The following is a 7500-nucleotide window of genomic DNA, read 5'->3' as shown; positions in this document are numbered from 1 at the left end:
ATCCTCTCCCTGCTGTGATAGTAGACAGACTTTTGTAGATTCTGTAGAGTGGAGGTGAAGTCAAAGTGTATAGCACTCCTCTCCAGGGTGAACAGGAGACAAGAGATAATGAGAGGCCCCAGTGTTGTTCGTCACTGTCTGACACACAGTGAAAACATCTAGTCTTACAAAAGAGAAACACGTCAATGTGCGTCCTAACATATCCACAAGACAGTGGGCAGAATGATACACCATGACGCTCCACAACGTCTAGCTGAGATACCAGAGTGGATGTGCCATTATCTTCCTACTCCTCCAGGCCCAAAATTCAATCTCTACAGAAATTTCAGAGGCTTGACCCTAAACTGAATTGCGGGATCTGTATGAAAAAGGCTGTCAGAATAGTGTGAAGAGTTCGGACAGTAAAAGAGGAACAGAAGGAACAATATATAGTGTGTATGGAGTCAAACAAGGGTCCTTACTATTTTTAGCTTGTGAAATTATGTTTTGCGAATATTTTCCCAGCCTGCAATTGTATGTCATGTGTTATCTTGAGGATTGGAATCAGTTGGTGGTAATTAGCAGCCTCTCAGCAGCTAGCCTGAGGTGGCAGGCTGCCTCCGACTGGAGGTTGGCCTGAGGCGACTGTCATAACAAAAAAGGCTTATACTGCGATGATTCAAAAACTATTTAAAATATCAAAAAGCTTAATGTAAGTTTAATACCTGAAAGAATTATGACCCGTTTAAAGCCAAAATAGAGACTCTAGATGTAGGTATGAGGAAACAGTTTGATTTGAACCTTTATTTTATTTGGATAAACAATTCTGACAAAACGTTGAAGATTGCAGAAAGTATGGAAAATATCGGAAACTTATTATACGTCCTAATTGAACTAAATGTATTTGAGTGTCGTTTCCATGATGAAGCCTGTGAAAAAACAAAAGTAGTGTTTTGACAGGCTTATTTATAATAGAGAAGACAAATGGAATATCTAAATATCTCCTCAGAGAGTGAGTGAAACCCAAATTCTCAGAAGGATTAGTCGAGGTTGCTCAATTTCCTTCATCTCTCGGTTTCTGTGGTAGAAAAAGTCAGCCCCGGTGTCAAAGGCCTCAAGTCCTGACAGCTTGAAACAGAAATATATAAGAATGCTGGTACACATCAGAACAATGACAAGATGTCGGATATTAAATTCATATGCCAATGCTCTGCTTTACTTCAGTCCGGTTCCTGGTGGCGGAGGAGCTCGTTTTATTGTCAGAAACGTTATTCAGCATATTTTCAGCAGCTCGTCCAGACTTCCTCTTTAGTTTTTGTTCCTCCCCTACTTCCATTGAACTTCTACAGGGCGGGACACAGTTACAGTCGTTCTATTTGTATTCTTTTACTCCCTGCTTTCACTTCTAGGATTTGTGTGCACGTACATTAAATGAATCACAAAGCTTCAATTCCCTTTATATTTGTATTTACTTGCATCACTTACGTTGTAGCTCAAACTTTCCACTCGGCTTTTCTCTGTAACCTCCGAGTTTGTCCGTTGCCCCATGTTTCTCACAGCCTGTATAGAGTAGAGGTAATCCAGAGTCCGGATGATTCAGATCCTCTCGTAAACTTTCATTATCAGTGAAACTCAGATTTGTGGAAAATGAGGGTCAGTTCTTTCTTCATGAGTTTTACATAGATTTGTTTTGAATTAACACATTGGTGTTATGATATTTTACATTCTTTCCATTTGAGGTTGTGTTAAATCCTGAGCATAGTTTATTGATTTAAGGAAGAAGCTAGATATGAATGTACATGGTATAATTCAGGTTTTGTGTTTTATTTTACTCATATGTCACTTGGACATGAGGAGCAGAGGAGGAAACCAAAACCCTAATATCCCTTTTATCACTGTTAGTTGATTCTAGTTGAGAAGCCACTTATAGTAAGAACCAGATGGGAATGTCTGTTTTTGACCAATGCAGTAACTTTGATGAAACTTGACGAATTGAGGTACTTTACCATGCTGACGCAAAAAATATGAAATTCCAAAGTTTCCATTAAGCAGTCCTATTCACTGAGGCAACCACAAGTGTCTAATACAACCAGAGAAGGGAAACATATTCATAACTCACTATAAATAACTTGAAGTCATCTCCCAGAATACGGAATTGCCCAACCCATATAAAGAATTAATATATATGTGAGATAACAAGTATATGTGGGTCATTAGAAAAGCAAAAAGTTGGGCTTATTTTATTTAGTTTGTTTTTCCTTTTTCCTTTTCTTTTGATAATACGTTGAGATCATTAGCATGCTGGGGTTGCATTGCCAAAAATGATGTATTGTCGGCTTCTTATGTTATTGTGTAAAGTCAACTGTAAATTTAACTTGTGCACCTTAAAAATATAGACATATGTTTCATAGTACTCATTCAGAAGTGTGAACAGATTTAGATGTGTCCTGTAATCAAGAAGCAATTTTCATTAAAAGTATTGACACGTCAGTTCCATACGGAAGAGGATTAGGGCCACTGTGGAAAAAACAAGTGAGTTCTGAGTTTAAACTCAGAATTCTGACTTTTTTCTCAGAATTTTGACTTTTTTCTCAGAATTCTGACTTTAATCTCAGAATTCTGACTTTAAACTCAGAATCCTGACTTTTTTCTCAGAATTCTGACTTTAAACTCAGAATTCTACTCTGTAGTTGAAATATTAACTCCTAAAATCTGCAGTTCACTGGGGCTGCTGCTAGATGGCGCTCACGCAACAGCTTGGATGACGCATGTTCCCTGGAAAGGAAAGGACATCCTGAGGCAGCAGAATGGAAATACAGTTCAGTGCTTTGCCCACGCACCACAGCAGTAATACATCAGCCCTCACGTTGACTGAAAATTGCTCGAGGGCCTCTATGGGCATGGAGGTATGTGTTTGCACTTGCGTTTGCAATTATATGAGTTTTACTTCAGTGTGCAATGTATGAATTACTGTGTGAAATATTTATCACCTAATGGCTTTTTAATTGCCTCAGCTGTAATATCAACATTGGCCTGGAGTCTGTTAAGAAGTTGTGTAAGATTGGTAGAAAAAGTATAAAAACCCAAGATCCTGTGTCCTTTATGTTAGGTTCACAAGATTTTGTTTAACTTAATGTTCATGTCAGTGTGTTGAAGATGTGAGCAGAACCTGAGGCTATAACCAAGTTTGGCTGTAATGCTCAGCTTTGAACTATACATACTAGAATCTTAACATACAACATAATTATAATGATTATGTCTATAAGCAGTTGTGTATAGTCCCTCTCTTTAATAATGGATTAATATTTACTTCTGCCACAGTCCGTTTTGTATGTTTGTAGTTAATGTCTTTTTTAAGATTACCCCAAAACAGCCTAACTCACTTCCATGAAACTTTGGGAAAGGATGCAGTTTGGGTCATGGAGGAACCAATTCAATTTGGGTGTGGATCCCGATCTTGGCTTTCTCCAAAAATCAGACATGTTTAGAAAAGAAGTATAAATGAGTGTGTGCAGTTTAGAGAAAGGTGATTGAAGTAAAGGGGACTGTTAGGTCTTGGTGGGGGTGTGAGCTCTACTGAGGGCCATACTAGTTAATTTGTAGATTACTTTTCAAGCTCATCTTTTGTATCACCCTATTAAAATACCAAATAATTAAATACAATTTAGTTTATTGTATTTATAGAATGAATAAATTAATCCATCCTTCCATTATCTATCCTTTGAGGGTTGTGGTGGAGACTGGGACTGAAGCTAGCTGACATTGGACAAGAGGCGGGTGCACCCTGGTCCCATCTTATCACATGGACCAACATACAGAGAGACAAGCAATCATTTGACAATCACATTCTCACTTATGGGCACTAAAGAGTGTGTTTACCCTACAATGCATGTGTTTGGACTGCGGGAGGAAGCTGGAGTACCCAGAGAAAACCCACAGACACATGGAGAAGATGAAAACTCGAAACAGAAAGGCAGCTGTCAAACACAGAACCTTCTTGCTGTGAGGCGAAAGTGCAAACCACCACACCACCATGCCATCCCCCTTAATAAATCAACATGGGAACATTTTTATTGATGCGTGCTGTATTGTGGAATTTTTTTTCAGATTGAAATGCGTTCAGTATTTCCAGGACACTCTTGGTCAAGAGGGCAGAAGGTGCAGTTGTATCCAGCTTCTAGTTTCTCGCTTCAGTCCTCTCTTCTCTTTTCCTTCCATTCTTAGTCCTGCTCTATTTCTCATCCTCGGCCGCTTTATCACTGCCTTATTTTCTCATCGCTCCTCGCAACCCCCCCCACACACACACACACTCCTCCTCAATCTACCCTTTCCCTGGTGTGCCTTCTTCTCAGGTCGCCCTGTTCCCGGCGTCCTCCTCCTTTCTCCTTTCCTTTGGTGCTTCCCTCCTCTTCCCCGGACGAGGAGGCTCCATGCGAGACTGGAGGAATTGTATCTCCGCCTGGTTTGCCACAGGCTCTCTTCAATATTTAATCGAGAGTGCATTTGTTTGAAGAGAGCTCTGAAAATGTGTGCGAGTGAGTGATAAAGCGAGAGGACTGACCAGCATGTGTGTGTGTGAGGGGGCTTTATTTGTATGCAGGAGAGAGGCAGAGTATGAAAAAAAAAGATAAATGTGTGTATATTTGCATGCGTGCTGACAGTTTTAGGATGAAAGAATTTCTTCAAACCTATGGTAATTGGTTTATCATCGCTCTTTCTCCCTGTTTGGCCTTCTTGTTCCTCTTGCTCCTTCTTTCCCCATTTCCTCCCCTCCCCCCATAATCCATTCATTTCACCTGCACACCATCCTGTCACCCTGCTTTACTGTATGGTACTGTATATGCATTACTATGTGGGGCTCATTCATTCAAAAACTGCGCTGGGATGGGGTTTGTTTGATTTTGCTGTGTGTGCATGTATCATGTGGCCGGTCTTAGTGGTCCCCAGAGACAGAGCAGCATATTTCATCATCCTCCAGACGCGGCACAAGAAAGCCTAAAGTCCCCTTTTCTTCTTTTGCCTCTTCAGCGATTCAGCAAACACCGACTGTTTAACTCGCTTCCTCCTGTTCAGATGGCTGCTCGTGCTTTGAGTCTAAATACAAAGCTTGCTTCTTCTTTCGGATTTACTGAGGAGCCATTGAAGTTTAAGGTTGTGTGCTACATGCAAACTCCTCAATGAAGTCCTTTGCATGCTGATTATAATACTAAGGAAGCAGGAAGGGGAGACACGTCCTCCCATCATCCAGAAAAAAATGCAAACGTCTAACCAATCGCGAGTCAGTCTCAGCTGTCAATCATGATGTCTTAGTTCATTAATATTGCATCATATAAATAAAACCAAACTTATCAGAAACATGAATACAGTGTGATAAGACCTACCTATCATTAAAGGGGGGGAAATCATTGTACTGTGACTTTTTTGTTTGATACATGTCCCAGCAGCTTACATGGAGGAGGCCGGGTTTACTCCCCCATACTGCAGCAAGCCACCAGGGGGCGATCCAGGTGTTTTGGCTTCACTCAAATCATTGGGTGACAGACGCAAGCACTGTGTAACTTAGCAGGACACATATTAAATTGTACAGTGCCTTTGTCTATTTGACTGTGTGCAAAATCTTCACAGATACCTAGTTTTTACTGTTTGAGTTGTTTCACAGCCACTGCTTCAGCATTGTATCCAAAATCTGAGAAGGCAGCTATCTGAAGGCTTATCTGAATAGGGGCGGCTGACCTTAGGCTCTCTGTAATTGTGATTAATAGCACTGCTTGTAGCACTCACGAGGCCCCAGATGGGCTTCGTATAACACAAACCAAAAAGCTTTCACTCAATGTGAAATGATTAACTGAAATAGTTTAGCTGCTGCAGGCTAATGCACGTTGTTTGTTATTCTGTATAATAGTTTTTCAAAAATGTCAGCATGTCAAGCACTCCATAAAGAATTAATTCACCAGCCATTTACAGTGTGTTAATATAGTCTTAAACTATATCCCTATTTTGTGCCACAGTAAGAGCAGTTTGGGTTATTTCACGCAGAGTTTTCTGCGTTTTGATTTTTGAAAAGAAGTCATCATGCATTTCCATCCACCAATCAGGATCTGTTCTTTTACATGCTGAAAGAACTCCTTAAAAGCAAATTAGCTTAATTTTTACTTTGTGTTGCGCTGTGGTGTTCCTGTCTGTTTCTGTTTGTTCACTGTATTCCAGTTGCCAATACTTAAACACAAAACATCAGTTATTGACAGCGAGGCCACTGCAAGACAATCGTTTTGAATCAAAGATCTAAAGCCAGAGAAAACAATGTAAGTCGAGCAAACCTGCAAACAGTGTGCCATCCTCAATTAAATGTATTTCTACTGTCGTGCATCTCAATCTGACAGCTCAAACAAAAAGCAAGTCGACAGCAGCAGCTGCATGGTGTTGACTGAAACAAAGTGATTACAGGCAGAGTTAAAAGGTCCGTGTAGAGGAGCACTTCCATGCATTTTCATCTCGACTGCGGGAGGGAAAATAAGGGACAATTGTGTGTCAGTGTTCATCACTGTTCTTTTCCCTTGTTAACGTCTGGATTCAGGAGCCCACTCGGCTTTAATGTGTGAATGTATTAAATGTTACAGCGAGCGTTTGATCACAATAAAGAGCTTTTTGGTGTGTGTGTGTGTGTGTTACTCAGCTGTAGAACTGTATGTGCAGCATACTGGTCCATTATGTCTGACGGCGAAGCTGTTGGTATAATCTGAGTCCCTGAAAGGGGCCAATTATCCCAGATTACACGTCCTATCAGAAAAGCAGGCTCGACATTTGACTTATACAACTGAACCCAGTGCACTCCAGCTGCACTCTGCTCAGCTTTGAGTCATCTGGAGTATCAGGCTCAGATCCTCCTTGGATCTGCTGCATTCAAATTAATTCTCTTTCACATACTAGCTTAATTCTTTAATCAAATTGAATACATTTACAACCACCTCCTAAGTGGGCTGTGGCCCTTTAACAAGCCTGGGTGAATTTCTTTTTGTCCCATGACTCCCTGGCTGCTCATTAGAACACAAAGATGGTAGAGAATGAAAAAGCATGGTTTTGATTTGTACGAGTATTGCCGAGCAAAATTATACATTGTGATTTCCGGTCCAAGTAGTAGGAAATAACATATCACCTTGCTTGTTTTGTGTGACACAAGAAACATTTGACCTCAGTGAAACTTTCCTCTTGGGTCACCCTGCACAGACGCAGCATGGTTTGATTACCTACTCAGTTTATGGTTACCTCTCTTCTACCGAGCTCAATATCCCATTTTATCAATGTTTCTGAAGCTGATATCAGCCATTTGGAGGTGCAGCCAATGGTTGTTGGGTAAAATATTGATGAGAAACTTTGTGTGCCTAAATATGGCAACACCAGCAGGTTGAGAGAGCCCAATACCATGGCAACCACCACTTGTGTTTTACCGCTGGAATGAGAATGCCGTTGCTCCTGAGCTGAACACTCAAAGTAATGGCACCATTGTTTCTTAAATATAGACTG

This window comes from Limanda limanda, chromosome 19, assembly GCF_963576545.1.
Source record: "Limanda limanda chromosome 19, fLimLim1.1, whole genome shotgun sequence".
NCBI lineage: Eukaryota > Metazoa > Chordata > Actinopteri > Pleuronectiformes > Pleuronectidae > Limanda > Limanda limanda.
Note: the sequence above shows the minus strand (reverse complement) of the source record.